The sequence below is a fragment of the Pongo pygmaeus genome, chromosome 3, assembly GCF_028885625.2.
Source record: "Pongo pygmaeus isolate AG05252 chromosome 3, NHGRI_mPonPyg2-v2.0_pri, whole genome shotgun sequence".
NCBI lineage: Eukaryota > Metazoa > Chordata > Mammalia > Primates > Hominidae > Pongo > Pongo pygmaeus.
Genome location: NC_072376.2, coordinates 63,569,370 through 63,589,108, shown reverse-complemented (window position 1 = coordinate 63,589,108; position 19,739 = coordinate 63,569,370). Strand labels below are relative to the sequence as shown.

The window sequence follows — 19,739 nt, the reverse complement described above, 5'->3', positions numbered from 1 at the left end:
CATCACCTTTCATTGTGAGTAGCTCTGAGATGACACTTCTGCTGTTCCCAATTCCAGCATTAATTGAGTTAGATAGTTATTTTATGAAGAATTTTCATATGCCACAATCCTGACCATATCTTCAAGTGAACAGAAAACTTCTATTAAAAAGTCAACCTTCTGTCTCACTCTGTTGCCCAGACTGGAGTGCGGTGGTGCAATTATGGCTCACTGCAGCCTCAACCTCCTGGGCTCAAGCAATCCTCCTGCCTCAGCCTCACAAGTAGCTGGGACTACAGGTGCTTGTCACCACACCTCACTAATTTTCCCATTTGTGTTATATGTGGATTCCACAGGACTGACTTCGAAAACTTGAGTATGCGTGGATTTTGGTATACACAGAAATGGGAGAGCTGGAACTAATCCCCCCATATACCAAGGGACTCATTGTATCTGTTTTTACAATTATACTGTAGGAGACATTATGTTCCATGACAATGGTAATTTTTAATGACAATTTTTAATTGAGTGAAATTACCATAAAAATAATAATAGCAGCTAATAATTTACTGAGCTGTTACTAGGTGCCTATAAATAGCATAGATTTTTAAATTCTCCATAATTCTTCCTTATTTCACTTAACCACTCTATCTTAAATTACTCATGCTTGCCTAAGTAGCACACATACTTAAGTTGGAACAGTAGAGAGATTGGCATGGCCTCTGTGAAAGAATGACATGCAAATTTGTGAAGCATTCCATATTTTTTAAAAAAAGAAAAAAATTACTCCCAGATTTTCACTGTGTTTGTGCATATGACCTTTTGTTTAGGTTGAATTACATCCAAAGATGAAATTTCCAGAAGTGAGATTACTGTGAGTCACAGGGCATGAGCATTCTTATTACCCTTGATGTAAATTGCAAAGCTTTCAGGCATGGTGGCTGTCAGCCTGTAATTCCAGCACTTTGGGAGGCTGAGGTGGGAGGATTGCTTGAGGCCAGGAGTTGGAGGAGGCAGTATAATGAGTCACTGTCTGTATGATTTAAAAAAAATTTCCAAGCTTTATCCTGGAAGGCTTATGTACATTTTAAACACCACTAATACTACAAGAAAATGGCAGTTTCACTGCACCTTCGCCCACACAGGTATTATAATTTAACAAGTTATTTTCTGTGTGATAAATGAAAGACCTCATATTATTACTTTTACTTTGTCACCCATTTTTTTTTTTTGAGACGCAGTCTCGTTCTGTCGACCAGGCTGGAGTGCAGTGGTGTGATCTCGGCTCACTGCAACCTCTGCCTCCCAGGTTCAAGTGATTCTCCTGCCTCAGCCTCCTGAGTAGCTGGGATTACAGGCACATGCCACCATGCCCAGCTAATTTTTGTATTTTTAGTAGAAACGGGGTTTCACCATGTTGATCAGGCTGGTCTCGAACTCCTGACCTCGTGATCTACCTGCCTCGGCCTCCCAAAGTGCTTGATTACAGCTGTGAGCCATGCGCCCAGCCTATTTGTCACATATTTTATCTTTCCTTATGTTAGCTTATTAGCTTTATTTCTTTATTGTCCTTTTTTTTTTTGAGATGAAGTCTCGCTCTGTCTCCTAGGCCTGAGTGTAGTGGCACAGTCTCAACTCACTGCAGCCTTGACCTCCTAGGCTCAGGTGATCCTTCCACCTCAGTAGTTGGGACTATAGGTACATGCCACTATGCCTGGCCAATTATTTTTATTTTTTTATTTTTACTAGAGACGAGGTCTTGCTTTGTTTCTTAGGCTGGTCTGGAACTCCTGGCCTCAAGCAATCCCCCCCACCACCCCCTCCCAAAGTACTGGTATTATAAGCATGAGCCACCAATGCCTGGGGTATCTGTGTCTTTTCCATTTATTTATAGAGTTACTTTGTCTTTTACTAATTCAATGATCTGTTTAATCTTTTATTAAATTATAAAAATAGTAAATACTTTTAAATAAGTGAAAAATTTCCTTCACTCTTTAGACCCATAATCTTATCTCAGGAAATAATTGCTATTGAGAAAATGGGCCATATCCTTCAAGATACGTACATGGTGATTGAACATCACTTCACCTTTTCATATTTCGTGGACATTTGTGCCAATACCTATTGATCTATCTTAATCCTTTTCATGGTTGCATAATATTTTATTATATGGATGTATCACAATTTACCAGTACCAGTCAACTGCTGGAGGCATTTAGGCTCCTTCTAATATTTGCTTTGAGCTCTTTATATAATTAAAAATTAACCCCCTCAGCCGGGTGTGGCAGCTCATACCTGTAATCCAAGCACTTTGGAAGGCTGAGGTGAGAGAACTGCCTGAGTGTGGGAGATCACCCACTCAGTAGCGACACTTTGTCTCTACTAAAAATTAAAAAAATAAAAATGAGCTACACGTTGCAGTGCACACCTGTAGTCCCAGCTACTGGGGAGGCTAAGACTGGAGGATCACTTGAGTCTAGAAAGTTGAGGCTGCAGTAAGCTATGATCACACCATTGCACTTTAGCTTTGCTAAGAGCAAGACTGCATTTCTTAAACAAAATAAAAATTAGATGGGAATATTGCTCAAGCCCTGCAGGTTGAGGCTGCAGTTAACTGTGATTGCACCACTGCAGTCCAGCCTAGGTGATAGAGCAAGACCCTTTCTCTAAAAATAAAATAAAATAAAAATTAATCTTCTATCATATTTCCCAGTAACACCTTCCCTCCTACGTTTCTCCTAGAAGCCCTTAAATTTTGTTTTCCACATACCATTTAAAACTTTTAAGTGCTGATGTCTGTCTGTGTCATCCCTCTTTTTTTTTTTTTTTTTTTAGAATGTCTTTTTGTCACTTCTAGCTGGACCTACCATGAAAGACTTCTGAATCCAGGAAGAGAGACTGACTGGGCAACATGTTATTCAGGTACAAAAAGACTTGGACTGTAACTCAAAAATGATCAAATAATAGTGCATGCATCAAGTGCAATGGGAATCTCTTCTGGAGAGGGAGAGAAGCTTCCAGTTAAGGTGACATTGAAGCCAAGTCCTGTAAGATGAGGAAGAGTTGTATGAGAGTGGGGAGGGAAGGGGGAGGTGGAGGGATGGGGATTGGGCTGGGCTGGGATGGAGTGAGCTGCCCAGGCAGGGAAACCAGCACTATACAGACCTGAACAATGAAGATGGCACATTTTGTTCAGGGAATGGTGAATTAAGTGTGGCAGGAATGCTTTGGAGAGACGGTCATTTGCTTGTATGGAATTTTGCTCAAGAGACCTCATTACAGTTTCTAATTTTTTGATGTTATCATGCATCACTGCCCTTGTCAGATAGTATCATGATCACAATAACATCAAGCATAATATTTCATTGATTCTCACAAAAACAGGTGGGTGCCACAGTTATCCCCATTATATGCACAAAATGATGAAGACTTGGGGTTAATGAGCGATTTGCCCAAGCTCACCTGAATATTAAGACTGAGTCAAATGTTAGTCTGGTCTGACTTTAATGCTTGCCTTGTTCATGAGCACCATCCATTGCCTCTCCTATGCAGTTAAGCAGGTAGACAGGTGAGAGAAGAGCCCGTGTGATATCGGGAGAAATTCACCCCTGATATTTCATGTAGGTTCTTTTCTATTTTCCCTGAGTGTCAGCCGGTCTGAGAAATAAAGGGAAAGAGTACAAAAGAGAGAAATTTTAAAGCTGGGTGTCCAGGGGAGACATCACATGTCGGCAGATTCCGTCATGCCCCCCAAGCCGCAAAACCAACAAGATTCTATTAGTGATTTTCAAAAGGGGAGGGAGTGTATGAATAGGGTGTGGGTCACAGAGATCACATGCTTCACAAGGTAATAAAATATCACAAGGCAAATGGAGGCAGGGCAAGATCACAGGACCACAGGACCGGGACAAAATTAAAATCGCTAATCAAGTTTCGAGCACGCATGGTCATTGATAACATCTTATCAGGAGAAAGGGTTTGAGAGCAGACAACCCATCTGACCAAAATTTATTAGGCGGGAATTTCCTCAACTTGATAAGTCTGGGAGCGCCACATGAGCCCGGGGCTTATTTCACCCCTTATCTATGACTGTAAAAGACAGCCGTCCCCAAAGCGGCCATTTCAGAGGCCTCCCCTTAGAGATGCATTCTCTTTCTCAGGGATGTTCTTTCCTGAGAAAAAGAATTCAGCAATATTTCTCCTATTTGCTTTTGAAAGAAGAGAAATATGGCTCTGTTCCACCCGGCCCACAGGCAGCCAGAGTTTAAGGTTATCTCCCTTGTTCCCTGAAATTGCTGTTATCCTGTTCTTTTTTCAAGGTGCCCAGGTTTCATATTGTTTAAACAACTTGTGCAGTTAATGCAATTATCACAGGGTCCTGCGGGGACATTCATCCTCAGCTTACAAAGATGACCGGATTAAGAGATTAAAGTAAAGACAGGCATAGGAAATCACAAGGGTATTGATTGGGGAAGTGATAAGTGTCCATGAAATCTTCACAATTTAACTTCAGAGATTGCAGTAAAGACAGGCGTAAGAGATTATGGAATTATTAATTTGGGGAACTAATAAGTGTCCATGAAATCTTCACAATTTATGTTCTTCATCCGTGGCTTCAGCAGGTCCCTCCATTCGGGGTCCCTGACTTCCTGCAACACGTTTCTCTCTACTCACAGACTTCTGACCAAATGTATGTGCGGAGTTTCTACACCAATTCTCCAGCTCTCTGGATACCAACCGCGTATCCCGCAATTGCATTCTGACACTACCTAGAGTTAGCGCAGAACCCACAGGTTAGGGGCTCAGTCCCACAAGACCACCCTCACTTCAGATGGCAGTTGCAAGTCCTAGGTTGTCACCTGTATTTTGACCAACCAGTTAGAAATCAGGGTTTCCCATGACCTTCTTCTTGAGTTTAATTATTTACTAGAACAACTCACAGAACTTAGAAAAACAGGTTTTTTTCTTTTCTTTTTAAGAGACAGGGCCTCGCTCTGTTGTCCAGGCTGGTGTGCAGTGGTGCAATCATAGCTCATTGAAGCCTCAACCTCCAGGGCTCAAGTGATTCTCCTGCTTCAGCCTCTCACGTAGCTGGAATTATAGGGTTCCCACCACCACATCTGGCTAATTTCTTTTATTTTTTGTATAGATGGGGTCTTCTTATGTTGCCCAGGGTGGTCTCAAATTCCTAGGCTCAAGTGATTCCACCCACCTCTGCCTCCCAAAGTGCTGGGATTACAGGCATGAGCCAGCGCATCTGGCCACCTTATTTTCTATTACTGGCCCAATGTAATGGCTCCATCTCAGGAACAGCCAATGAAAGAGATGCACAGGACAAGGTAAGTGGGGAGGGGCACAGAGCTTCCATGCTCTCTGTTGGGCACACTACCCTCCCAGGACCTCCTTGTGTTTAGCAACACAGAAGCTCTCCAAACCCTGCTGTTTGGGTTTTTATGGGGCATGATTGATAAAATCATTGGCCATTGGTAGTTAAGTCAATTTTTGCCTCCTGGAGTTCAGCAGGTGAGGCTGAAAGCTCCAAGCCTCAAAAAATGTGGTTGGGGCCAGGTGCGGTGGCTCACTCCTGTAATCCTAGCAGTTTGGAAGGCTGAGGCACATGGACCACTTGAGGTCAGGAGTTTGAGACCAGCCTGACCAACATGGTGAAACCCCGTTTCTACTAAAAATAACAACAATTAGCTAGAAGTTGTGGCACATCCCTATAATTCCAGCTACTCGGGAGGCCGAGGCAGGAGAATTGCTTGAACCCGGGAGGTGGAGGTTGCAGTGAGCTGAGATTGTGCCATTGCACTCCAGCTTGGGCTACAAGAGCCAAACTCCATTTAAAAAAAAGTGGTTGCTTTCTCTGGCCACTAGCCCTCCTCCTGAAGCAGTCTAGGAGCTTGCAGCCACCCTGTTAGCTCAACAGCATCCCACATGCATTCTTACCATGCTGCAGATCTGAAAGACCTTAGAGGCCCTTGTGTCAGGAACCTGGGACTAAGACTAAATATCAAAACAGAAAATGCTCCTATTACCTCTGTCACAAAGGGCTTTTTAAGAGCTTTGGAAGCTCCGTGCCAGGAACCAGGGGCAGAGACCAAATGTATATTTCTTTTCTTATATTTGAGACAGAGTCTCACTCTGCCACTGAGGCTGGAGTGCAGTGATGTGATCATAGCTCACTGCAGCCTTGACCTCCTAGGCTAAAGCAATCCTCCCACCTTAGCCTCTCCATTAGCTGGAACTACAGGCGTGCATCACCATGTCCAGCTGATTTTAATTTTAATTTTGTAAAGACAGGGTCTTCCTATTTTCCCCAGACTGATCTCTAACTCTTGGCCTCAAGCAATCCTTCCTCTTTGGCCTCCCAAAATGTTGGGATTACAGATGGGAGCCCCCATACCGACCAATCACAAGGATCTTTATAAGAGAAGGAGGTAGGAGAGTCAGAATTAGAGAAAGTGATGTGGTAATGGAAGAAGAGGTCAGAGAGGGAGATTTGAAGATGCTGTACTTGTGGCCTTGAATATGGAGTCACGAGGTAAGTCAAGGAATGGGGGTGGCTTCTAGAAGCTGGAAAAGGCAAAGGAGCACATTCTGTCTAGAGCCTCCCCCAGAAGGAATGCAGCCCCTCTGACACCTTGACTTTAGCCTTAATAGACCTAGTTGGGCTTCTGGCCCCCAGAACTGTAAGATGGTAGATTTGTGGTGTTTGAAGCCACTAAATGTAGGGTACTTTGTTGTAGCAACAACCAAAAATGAACGTGAAGCTGGGACCTCATGTTACAGTTGCTGACGCCTGTAATCCCAGAATTTTAGGAGGCTGAGGTAGGAGGATCGCTTAAGCCCAGGAGCTTAAGACCAGCCTGGGCAACATAATGAGACCTCATATCTAAAAAAAATGTTTTTAAAAGGCCAGGCTCAGTGGCTCACATTTGTAATCCCAGCAGTTTGGGAGGCCGAGGAGGGTGGATCACAAGGTCAGAAGTTCAAGACCAGCCTAGCCAAGATGGTGAAACCCCATCTCTACTAAAAATACAAACATTAGCCAGGTGTGGTGGTGGGTGCCTGTAATCCCAGCTACTCAGGAGGCTGAGGCAGAGAGTCACTTGAACCCAAAAGGCAGACCTTGCAGTGAGCCGACATCGCACCCTTACACTTCAGCCTGGGCGACCGAAACTCCATCTCAAAAAAAAAAAAAAAAAAAAAGCCAGGTGTTCTGGCATGCAGCTGTAGTCTCAGTTCCTAGGGAGGCTGAGGCGGGAGGATTGTTTAAGCCTGGGAGGTTGAAGTTGCTGTGAGCTGTGATTGCACCAGTGTACTCCAGCCTGGGCAATAAAGCAAGACCTTGTTTCAAAAAGAAAGAAAGAAATGAGCATGGTGGGAATGGGGACAGATGACAATGTTAAGTAGAGTGGTCAGGGTTGGCCTCATAAGTGAATATTGAGCAAAAGTTTGAAGCAGGTGATGGAGCTGGCCAAGGTGCTGAGGGAAGAGCATTGTAGGCTGAGTCAACAGGGTCTTTATCCTGTTGGATAAAGGAGGAAACTCTCTGGTGTGTCTGAGGCTCTGGAAGGAGGCCAGTGGAGCAAAGAGATAGAGGGAGCAAAGTCAGCAAGGAGGCCAGGGAGTTACTGGGCTGGGATTGGTACAGATCGTGTAAGCCCTGGGATGCTATTGCTGGGGCTTTGGCTTTTACTCTGACTAAAATGGGAACCACCGAGGGCTTCTGAGCAGAGAGGCGACATGGTCTGTCTCCTGATTTAAAAGCACGACCTGGCTGCCAAGTTGAGAAAGACTATGGGAAGATTTGGGTAGAAGCGTGGGGGCCAAGCTGTGGCAACATCCCGGTGGGAGATGATAGTGATCCTGCCCGGGTTCACGGTGGTGGTGAGAGATGGTCAGAGCATGGATACATGTTGAAGTCAGTCAGTAGGATTTCCTGATGGACTGGATGTGAGCTGTGAGAGAAGGCAGTGGTCAAGGTTGAGTTTGATTCTAATTGAATTATTAAGTAATTTTAAAAAACACTACTGCCTTTCCCAATCCTACCAAGTAAAGGATGCTAGATAAAAGAAATCTCAAGTCGGGCCAGGTGCAGTGGCTCACACCTATAGTTCCAACAGTTTGAGAGGCAGAGATGGGAGTATGTTTTAAGGCCATGAGTTTGAGAGCAGCCTGGGCAACATAGCAAGACCTCCTCTCTAAAAAAAAATAAATAAATAAATAAATTTAAAAAAATAAACATAGCCAGACATGATGGTATGTACCTATGGCCCCAGTTACTCATGTGGCTGAGATGGGCAGATCTCTTGATTCTAGGAGTTTGAGGCCAGCTTGGGCAACATAGCAAGACTTCTCTCTCTACAAAAATGAAAAAAAATGCCTGACATGGTGGTACTTGCCTGTATTCCCAGGTATGGGGGCAGCTGAGGCAGGAGCATCTCTTGAGCCCAGTTGGTCAAGGTTGCAGTGAGCTATGATTATACAACTGCACTCCATCCTGGGTGACAGAGTGGGACCCTGTCTCAAAATACAAATACACATGAAATCTCAAGTCAGACCAGTCCCTTCTAGGCTATGTAGGCCTTGTAACCACATAGCTGCATGATCGGGTTTGTGTGGCTGTGGATGAGGAGACCCCTGTCCAATTGTCGGCTTTGTAATCAGTTTATTTTTCAATATAGTAATCAAATATATTTCATCATACTTGATGGTCTCAGATATGTGTGGATTTTGGAATTCCCCTTGGAACAGGTTGTAACATCTTATTGGCTCCATAATTCCATAATTTTTAAAATCTGATCAGTTTTTAATAAGATCAGAGTTGATATTAGACTACCTAATTAGTTTTGTTAATGAGAAAATGAAATTGTGTTGTTTGCATTTTATCCAAGTTGGGTGTCATATTGGCTAAATCTCATCAATACTTAAACAAATGCAAAATTAGAGCTTATCATGAAACACAATGTAATTCTTGAAGAAGATGCCATTTCTTTTTTTTCTTTTTTTTTTTTTAAGATAGAGTCTTTCTCTTGTCACCCAGGCTGGAGTGCAATGGTACGATTTTGGCTCACTGCAACCTTCACTTTCTGGGTTCAAGCAATTCTCCTGCCTCAGCCTCCCGAGTAGCTGGGATTACAGGCGCCCGCCACCACACCCAGCTAATTTTTGTATTTTTAGTAGTGATGGGGTTTCACCATGTTGGCCAGGCTCCTCTGGAGCTCCTGACCTCAGGCAATCTGCCTGCCTCAGCCTCCCAAAATGCAAGGAGTACAGATGTGAGCAACCACGCCTGGCCTCCATTTCTTTTTTGTAGTCTTTAATAAACAGCTGCTATCATTGCAGACTTGCTATTTAGGCACTTAGGAATTTTTCACTAGAAGGCATGTAAAGAAGGACCATGGGCATTTGTAATGAATTTAGCATTTATTCTTTGACTACATGACTGTCCCCAGAGCTGTAACTTTATTAATGAATTTTTTAGAAGCCATTTAGCTAGCAACTGAGCCTAACCAGCCACTCACCCTCGTTATTCAGTGCTCTTTTACTATTGTCTATTTCTCCTCCAACTTGGCTACACTCACAAAGTGATAAAAACTTGCATTTGTTTTCTTTCCTTTTCAGAGACAGGGTCTTGCTCTGTTGCTCAGGCTACAGTACAGTGACATGATCATGGTTCACTGTAGCCTCAAACTCCTGGGCTCAAGCAGTTTTCTCACTTCAGTCTCCCAAGTAGCTGGGACTACAGACATGTGCCACCATGTCCAGCTAATGTTTTCGTTTTTTATCATAGAGACGGGATCTTGCCAGGTTGCTCAGACTGGGCTCGAAACTCCTGACCTCAAGTGATCCTCCTGCCTCAGCCTCCCAAAGTGCTGGGATTACAGGCAGTCATGACCACCTGTGCCCAGCCCCCTATTATCATTATTTTAAATAATAGCTTTATTAAAATATGATTCACATACCATTCACTTTATTTATTGAAATCTGCAATTCAGTAGGTTTTAGAATATTCACAGAGCTGTGCATCGATCACCACAGTCACTTTTAGAAGCTTTCATTACCCTGTAGAGAAATCCATACCCCTTAGCCACTACCTCCTACTCTCCCCACCTACCTTTGCCCCCAGCCTTAGGCAACCATTGATTAATTTTTTTGTCACTGTAGATTTGCCTAATCTGGACAAATAGAATTGTACAATATGTGATCTTTTGTGGCTTTTTTTCCCTCTTAGCACAGTGTTTTCAAAGTTCCTGTATGTCATAGTGTGTATCCATATTTCATTCCTTCTATGGCAGTATTCCATGGTAGAGACACACTGCATTTTGTTTATCTGTTCATCAGTTGGTGGATATTTGGGTTGTTTCCATGTATTCCATGTATTGGTCATTATGAATAATGCTGCTATGAAGATTGTTGTACCAGTTTTTGTGTGGACATATATTTTTATTTTTCTGGGATTTATGCCTAGGAGTGAAATTGTTGCATTATAGGATGACTGTACATTTAGCCTTTTGAGAAACTGCCAGACTGTTTTCTAAAGTGGCTACACCAGTTGGGTGCAATGGCTCACACCTGTAATCCCAGCTACTCAGGAGGCTCAGCTAGGAGGATGGCTTGAGCCCATGAATTCAAGACCAGCCTGGGCAAGATAGTGAAACCCTGTGTTGATTTTTAAAAAATCCAATTAAAATGACAGGAAAAGAAATACCCAAACAAAATGGTTACACGATTTTATGTTCCCACCAGTAATATATGTGGGTTCCAATTCCTCCACATCTTCACTGACATTTTTTTTTTTTTTTCTAGATAGGGGTTTGCTCTGTCTCTGAGGCTGCAGTGCAATGATGCCATCACAGTTCACTGCAGCCTTGACCTCCCAGGCACAAGTGATTCTCTCATCTCAGCCTCCTGAGTAGCTGAAAATTGCAGGTGTACGCCACCATGCCTGGCTAATTTTTATATTTTTTTCTGTAGTGATGGGATTTTACCATGTTGCCCAGGCTGATCTCATACTCCTGGTCTCAAGTGATCTGCCCACCTCAGCCTCCCTAAGTTCTGGAATTACAGGCTGCCACCATGCCCGGCCTTCACCAACATTTGCCATTATCTGTGTTTTTTTTTTTCCTTTATACCTTAAAGCAGTATGAGAACAAGTGTCTTCAATTATAGGAAACAGTATAATCCCAGGGCATTGGGAGGCTGACAGGAAGATGTCTTGATGCCAGGAGTTTTTGTTGTTGTTGTTGTTGTTGTTTCTGACAGAGTCTCGCTCTGTCACCCAGGGTGGAGTGCAGTGATGGGGTCCACTGCAACCTCCGCCTCCCAGGTTCAAGTGATTCTCCTGCCTCAGCCTCCCGAGTAGCTGAGACTACAGGTACATGCCACTACTGCCCAGCTAATTTCTGTATTTTTGATAGAGTCAGAGTTTCACCATGTTGGCCAGGCTGGTCTTGAACTCCAGACTTCAGGTGATTTGCCTGCCTCAGCCTCCCAAAGTGCTGGGATTACAAGCATGAGCCACCATGCCCAACCTGATGCCAGGAGTTTTAGACTAGCCTGGGCAACCTAGCAAGACCTTGTCTCTACAGAATATTTAAAAATTAGCCAAATGTGGTGGTGCCTGTGTATAGTCTCTCTCCCTCTCTCTTGTTTTTTTCTTTCTAACTTTTCGTGATGTGGTCTGGCTCTGTCACCCAGGCTGAAGTGCAGTAGTGTGATCATGGCTCACTGCAGCCTGAAACTCCTGGGATCAAGTGATTGATCCTCCCTCCTCATCCTACCAAGTAGTAGGGACCACAGGTGTATGCCACCCAGGTCTTGCTATGTTGCCCAGGCTGGTCTTGAGCTCCTGGCCTCAAGCAATCCTCTCACCTTGGCCTCCCACAGTGCAAAGATTACAGGTATGAACCACCATGCCTGGCCCCTACCCTGCCTATTGAGAACCAAAAGAAGGATCCAAATTCTCCTTAGCTCAACTCGAGCCATTTCCTGATTGCTTCATCAGCAAGGAGCTTGTTATTGGGCTGTCCAGGCCTCCCAAGCAGCACAGAAATGAGGTGAAGGAGTTTTCCTGCTGCTCCACTCTGTAAGGAGTTGGAGGGTGATGTTTACTCGTTTGCAGAGAGAGATGCCTTGTAGGCACCTCAGGATGGAGAGGACCCTGATTCCAATGTCCTTTCTTTCTTTCAAAACAGGACCTTGCCCTGTCACTCAGGATGGAGTTCAGTGGTCCAATCATGGCTCATTGTAGCCTCAAACTCCCAGGCTCAAGCAGTCCTACCATGTCAGCCTTCCCAGTAGCTGGGACTACAGGCAAGCATCGTGACACTCAGTGAATTTCGTTTTTATTTTTTTGTAGAGATGGGGCCTCAGTATGTTGCCACGGCTGACCTTGAACTCCTACACTCAAGGGATTTTCCTGACCTGGCCTCCCAAAGTATTGGTATTACAGGCATGAGCCATTGTGCCCACCGTCTCTGGTTCTTAACCTTCTGCCTCCCTCTTCCAGTTTTAAAGAATGCGTGTAATTACATGGGCTCTCCTAGATACTCCAGGATAATCTTGTTTTAAGGTCAGCTGATGAGCAACATTAATTTTATCTGCACTCTTAATTCCACCTTTCTATGTAATTGTGCTGTGTAACATAGGACATGAGCAATTGGTGGGGGTGGGGGTTATTACTTTGGCCACCACAGTAACTATTTTATGCCAGGTACTCAGCTAAGCACTGGTGAATTAAGCATGAATAACACACACTCCCTAATCTCCATCCATTCTTGGGAGGAGCACCTCACCTGTCATGCTCCTGAGAATCTGGGGAGTCAAAGAAGTCTTCCATGAGGAGGTGATGCCAAAGCGGACAAGTGACAGAGGAGTCAAAGCTAGCTAGGAAGAGAGTAGAGGTTTAAGGGGAAACATATTATAAGCAGAGGATATCACCCACTTCAGAGACTCCCAGAGGAGAAAGAGTTTGCATTGAAGGGGCAGATGAGGCTCAGTTGGACTCCATAGCAGATGAAATGGAGAGGGGCAAGCAGTGAGGCTGCCTTGCAAGGCAGGGCAGAGCAGGGGCTGTTAAGGAGTTTGGACTTAATCCCTGAGGCAAGGAGAAGTGATGTAAATGGGGGAGTAACATGATGAGATTCACGGATTAGAGACATGGCTCAGGCTGCTGTAGAGAAGGCACCAGGGAGAGCAGATGGCTCAGTGGGTGTGCAGGAGACCTCTCACTGAGTTTAGGGAGAGGTTTTTTAAACAGAAGAAGTTTGAGTAATTTAAATAATGATGGGAAGGAGCTAAAAGTGGGGGATAGGTTAAAGATACAGGAAAGTGGGAGGAAGAACTGACAAGTGAGGTTCCAGAGAGGGCAGGAGAAGAGGAGATTCTCACAGGGGGATTAACACTTTCTTTTCTTTTTTCTTTCTGAGACAGAGTCTCACTCTGTCACCCAGGCTGGAGTGCAGTGGCACAATCTTGGCTCATTGTAGTGCAGACTTCCAGGCTTAAGGGGTTCTCCCACCCCAGACTCCCAAGTAGCTGGAACTACGGGTGTGCACCACCACCACACCTGGCTAATGTTTCTTTTTTTTGGTAGACACAGAGTCTCACTATTTTGTGCTGATTGGTCTCCAACTCCCGGCCTCAAGTGATCCTCCTGCCTAGGCTTCCCAAATTGCTGGGATTACAGGCATGAGCCACAATGCCTGGCCTCTGATAGTTCTGTATTCTCTAGAGTTGTCTTTACTTTGTGCTAGTGTGTCCCTCATTGTGCTGATCCTCTGTAAAAATTAATACCTTTTCTTTTCTTCAAGATGGAGTTTCACTCTTGTTGCCCAGGCTGGAGTGCAATGGCACTATCTTGGCTCAGCGCAACCTCCACCTGCCTGGTTCAAGCGATTCTCCTGCCTCGGCCTCCCAAGTAGTTGGGATTACAGGCATGTGCCACCATGCCCAGCTAATTTTGTATTTTTAGTAGAGATGGGGTTGCTCCATGCTGGTCAGGCTGGTCTCGAACTCCTGACCTCAGGTGATCTGTCTGCCTTGGCCTCCCAAAGTGCTGGGATTACAGGCATGAGCCATTGTGCCTGGCCAAAATTAATACTTTTTATATTAAATTTACATATATATACATTTTTTCTTTTTGATACCGGGTCTCGCACTGTCACCCAGGCTGGAGTACAGTGGCACAACCTCTGCTCACTGCAGCCTCCACCTGCCAGGCTCAAGCAATTCTCCTGCCTCAGCCTCCCGAGTAGCTGGGATTACAGGTAAATGCCACCACACCCAGCTGATTTTTGTGTTTTTTGTAGAGATGAGGTTTCGCCATGTTTCCCGGACTGTTCTCAAACTCCTGAGCTCAAAGCAGTCCACCCACCTTGGCCTCCTAAAGTGCTGGGATTACAGGTGTGAGCCACCTTGCTCATTCTAGTTTAAACTTTTGAATGGTTTGTGTCTCCTGATTGGACTCCTACAAATACAGAGTCGATGCTAGGAAGGGTACCAGGAGATAGACGCACACAGATGGGATTTGGGAGTAGGTTTGGTTATCCAAGGAGCAGTGCTGAGCTCCTTGCTAATGGGATATGGGATGCTGGTGATTTCCAGGAAGTGACTTCACAATGACTCAAGCTACCATATACTGTTGATTGTGAAATGCCAGTTGAAGCATATGTCCTGTGAGCTTAGGGGTGCTACAGGTTGACCACTGCAGCAGTAAAGATGACTCTGAAGAATGGCATGGGATGGATCCTTTCGAATGCACTTGAGCAGCGGTCTCCAACCATAGGGCCACAGAGCTGGAGGTGAGCAGCAGGTGAGTGAAGGGAAACTTCATCTGTATTTCTAGCCCCTCCCATCGCTTGCATGACCACCTGAGCTCCATGTCCTGTCAGATCAGCAGCAGCATTAGATTCTCATAGGAGCACAAACTCTGTTGTGAAGTGTGCATGCGAGGGATCTAGGTTGTGTATGCCTTATGAGAATCTAATGCCTGATATTCTGTTACTGTCTCCCATCACCCCAGATGGACAGTCTAGTTGCAGGAAAACAAGCTCAGAGATCCCACTGAGTCTACGTTATAGTGAGTTGTAGAATCATTTCATTATATATTACTATGTAGTAATAATAGAAATAAAGTGCACAATATATGTAATGCACTTGAATCATCCTGAAATTATTCCCTCACTCCCAGTCTGTGGAAAAATTGTCTTCCACACGTTCACTCTGTTTTTTGGTAGAGGCAGGGTCTTAATATATTGCCCAGGCTGATCTCAAACTCCTGGCCTCAAGTAATAGACCTCTCTCAGCCTCCCAAAGTGCTGAGATTACAGGCATAAGCCACCACTCTCAACCAAGACTTTCTTAAACCAAATAAAAATTAAGTGAGATTACTTGAGCCCAGGTGGTCAAGGCTGCAGTGAGCCTGATTGCACCACTGCACTCCAGCCTAGGTGATGGAATGAGACTGTCTCAAAAAATAAAATAAAATAAAATACAAATTAACCCTTTATGACGTTGCCAGTAACTTTCCCTCCTAAGTGTTCCCCACAAATCTTTGAATTCTGTTTAATTTCCACATAACATTTAAGACATTTAAGAACTTATGTCTGTCTGTGTCATCCCTTTATGTCAAAAGATGTCTTTTTGTCACTTCCAGCTGGATCTGCCATGAACGACTTCTGAATCCAGGAAGAGAGACTGACTGGGCAACATGTTATTCAGGTACAAAAAGATTTGGACTGTAACTCAAAAATGATCAAATGATAGTGCATGCATCAAGTGCAATGGGAAGCTCTTCTGGAGAGTGAGAGAAGCTTCCAGTTAAGGTGACATTGAAGCCAAGTCCTGAAAGATGAGGAAGAGTTGTATGAGAGTGGGGAGGGAAGGGGGAGGTGGCGGGATGGGGAATGGGCTGGGATGGGATGGAGCAAACTGCCCAGGAAGGGAAACCAGCACTGTACAGACCTGAACAACGAAGATGGCATATTTTGTTCAGGGAATGGTGAATTAAGTGTGGCAGGAATGCTTTGTAGAGACAGTAATTTGCTTGTATGGAATTTTGCCTGAGAGACCTCATTGCAGTTTCTGATTTTTTGATGTCATCATCCATCACTGTCCTTGTCAAATAGTTTGGAATGGGTATAATGACCACAATAACCCCAAGCATAATATTTCATTAATTCTCACAGAATCACAGGTGGGTGCCACAGTTATCCCTATTTGATGAATGGAGTGATGAAGCCTTGGGAATAATGAATGATTTGCCCAAGCTCACCTGGATATTAAGACTGAGTCAAATGTTGGGTCTGGTCTGACTTTAATGTTTGCTTTGTTCATGAGCACCACGTATTGCCTCTCCTATGCAGTTAAGCGGTAGACAGGTGACAGAAAAGCCCATGTTTTTCTCTACTCACACACTTCCGACTGAATGTATGTATGGAGTTTCTACACCAAATTCTTCAGTGCTCTGGATATTAACTGGGTGTCCCATGACTTTATTCTGACACTACCTGGAGTTAGCACAGACCCTACAAGTTAGGGCCTCAGTCCCACGAGACCATCCTGACTTCAGATGCCAATGGCAAGTCCTAAGTTGTCACCTGTACTTTTGACCAACCTGTTACAAATCGGGGGTTCCCATAACTGTTTTCTTGGGTTTAATAATTTGCTAGAACAGTTTATGGAACTCAGAAAAACAGTTTATTTTCTTTTTTTCTGAGAGAGAGGGTCTTATTTTGTTGCCCAGGCTGGTGTGCAATGGTGCAGTCATAGCTCATTGCAGCCTTGATTGTCGGCTCCAGTGGTTCTCCCATCTCAGCCTCCCTAGTAGCTGAGACTACATGCCTGCAACACCACATCTGGCTAGTTTCTTTTATTTTTTGTATAGATGGGGTCTTGTTGTGTTGGCCAGGCTGGCCACAAATTCCTGGTCTCAAGTGATCCTCCCACCTCAGCCTCTGAAAGTGCTGGGATTACAGATGTGAGCCACCACATCTGGCCAGTTCATTTCCTATTACTGGTTCATTGTGAAGGATACATCTCAGAAACAGTCAAAGAGACGTGCATGCTGGGTGCAGTGGTTCATGCCTGTAATCTCAGCACTTTGGGAGGACAAGGTGGGAGGATCGCTTAAACTCAGGAGTTTGAGACCAGCCTGGGCAACATGGTGAAAACCTGTCTCTATAAAAAATTAAAAAATAATAATAATAACCGGTGTGGTGTTGTGCACCTAGAGTTCCAACTCCTAGGGAAGCTGAGATGAGAGGATGCCTTGAGCTGGGGACTGGGGAGGCTTAGGTTACAGTAAGCTGAGATTGTGCCACTGCACTCTAGCTTGGACAAAAGAGCCTGATCCTGTCTCAAAAAAAAGAAAGATACCCAGGGCAAGTTAAGTTCGGAGGAGCACAGAGCTCCCATGCCCTCTGTTGAACATGCGACCCTCCCAGCATCTCCTGTGTCCAGCAACCCTGAGAGCTCTGCAAACCCCTTTCAGGGTGTTTATGGAGGCTTTATTATGCAAGCATGATTGATTAAATCTTTGGCTGTTGGTGATTAAGTCAGTATCCAGCCCCTCTTCCTCCTGGAGTTCAGTGCATGAGGCTGAAAGTTCCAAGCCTCTTACCATGTGGTTGCATGGTAATCAGTCCTCCTCTTGAAGAAATGTAGGAGCTTGCAGTCACCCAGTCATCTCAACAACATCCCCAAATGCATTCTTACCATGCTGGAGATCCCAAAGTTCTTAGAGGCTCTTGTGTTAGAAACCTGGGACCAAGACCAAATATTAAAACAAAAGATGTTCCTGTCACATCTATCACTGAGGTCTTTCTAAGAGCTTTAGAAGCTCTGTGCCAGGAACCAGGGACAGAGATGAAATATATATTTCTTTTCTTTTTTTTTTTTTTGAGACAGAATCTCCCTGTGTCATCCAGGCTGGAGTGCAGTTATGTGATCATAGCTCCCTATAGCTTTGGCCTTCTGAGATCAAGCGATCCTCCCATCTCAACCTCCCAAGTAGGTAGGACTACACATGCATGTCACCCATGCCCAGCTCATTTTTGTAGAGTCGGAGTTTCACCATGGTGGCCAGGTTGGCCGTGTTGGCCAGATGGGGTCTTCTTTTGTTGCCCAGGCTGGCCGCAAATTCCTGGGCTCAAGTGATCCTCCCACCTCTTCCTTGTAGAGATGCGATTTAGTTATGTCGTCCAGGCTGATCTCAAACTCCTGGGCTAAATCGATTGTCTCACTTCAGCCTCTCAAGTAGCTGGGACTACAGGCGCATACCACCATGTCGGGCTAATATTTATTTTTATTTTTTTTCTAGAGGTGGGGGTCTCACTATGTTGTTCATGCTAGTTTCAAACTTCGGGCCTCAAGTGTTCCTCCTGCCTTGACCTCCCAAAGTGTTGGGATTCTGAGTGGGAGCCATCATGCCCAGCAATCACAAGGGTCTTTATAAAAGAAAGAGAGTAGGAGATTCAGAATTGGAGCAGGAGATGTGGTGATGAAAGCAGAGGTAAGAGAGGGAGATTTGAAGATGCTTCACTTCTGGCTTTGAAGATGGAGTCAGGGGCCATGATCCAAGGAATGGGGGTGGCTTCTAGAAGCTGGAAAAGCCAAGGGAACACTTTAGAGTCTCCAGAAGGAATGCAGCCCTGCTGACACCTTGACTTTAGCCTTAATAGACCTAGTTTGAGTTTCTGGTCCCTAGAACCATAAGATGGTAGTTTTGTGGTGTTTTAAGCCACTAAATGTAGGAAACTGCAAACTATGTTGCAGCGGCAAGAAGAAATGAACATGAAGCCAGGCATGATGGCTCATGCCGGTAATCCCAGCACTTTACAATTTAGGCAGGAGGATCACATGAGGCCAGGAGTTCAAGACCAGTCTGGGCAACATAGTAAGACCTTGTCTCTACAAAAAATGAAAAAATTGGCCAGGTGTGGTGGCTCACGCCTGTAATTCCAGCACTTTGGGAGGCCGAAGCGGGCAGATTACCTGAGGTCAGGAGTTCGCGACCAGCCTGCCCAACATTGCAAAACCCCGGGTCTACTAAAAATACAAAAATTAGCTGGGCGTGGTGGCACGCACCTGTAATCCCAGCTACTTGGAAGGCTGAGGCAGGAGAATCACTTGAATCTGGGAGGTGGAGGTTGTAGTGAGCCGGGATCACACCATTACACTACAGCCTGGGCAAGAAGAGTGAAACTCTGTCTCAAAATAAAATAAAATAAAATACTAAAAAATTTAGCCAGGCATGATGGCATGAACCTGGAGTCCCAGCTACTGGGGAGGCTGAGGTGGGAGGATCACTTGAGCCCAGGGAGGCTGAGACTGCAGTGAGTCATGATCAGGCCTCTGCACTCCAGCCTGGGTGACAGAGTGAGACCCTGTCTCAAAACGACAAAAGAGTAGCAGCTAACATCAACTGACCTTTTACCAGGTACCTATTAATACCATAGTTTAATTTCTTATAACTGTTTCTTATTTCACTTACCAACTCTGTCTTCAGTTACTCCCAGATTTTTACTGTGTTTGTACAGATGACCTTTTGTTTAGATTGAATTGTCTCCCCAGAAGTAAGATTACTGTGAGTCACGGTGAATGGACATTCTCATTACCCTTGATGTAAATTGACAAGGTTTTGGGTGCCTCCCAGCTATAATCTTAGCACTTTGGGAGGCTAAGACAGGAGGATTGCTTGAGGCCAAGAGTTGGAGGAGGCAGTATGGCAGTATGGTGAGACCCTGTCTCTA

General features: G+C 44.7%; 1 non-coding gene across 1 annotated transcript; it reads left to right on the top strand.

Moving 5' to 3' along the window:
* The first annotated feature begins 642 nt into the window (after positions 1 to 642).
* LOC129035918 (U6 spliceosomal RNA) lies at positions 643 to 746 on the top strand. The gene has a single exon (XR_008502407.1). It is a non-coding gene; the product is annotated as a U6 spliceosomal RNA (small nuclear RNA).
* Positions 747 to 19,739: the final 18,993 nt, after the last annotated feature.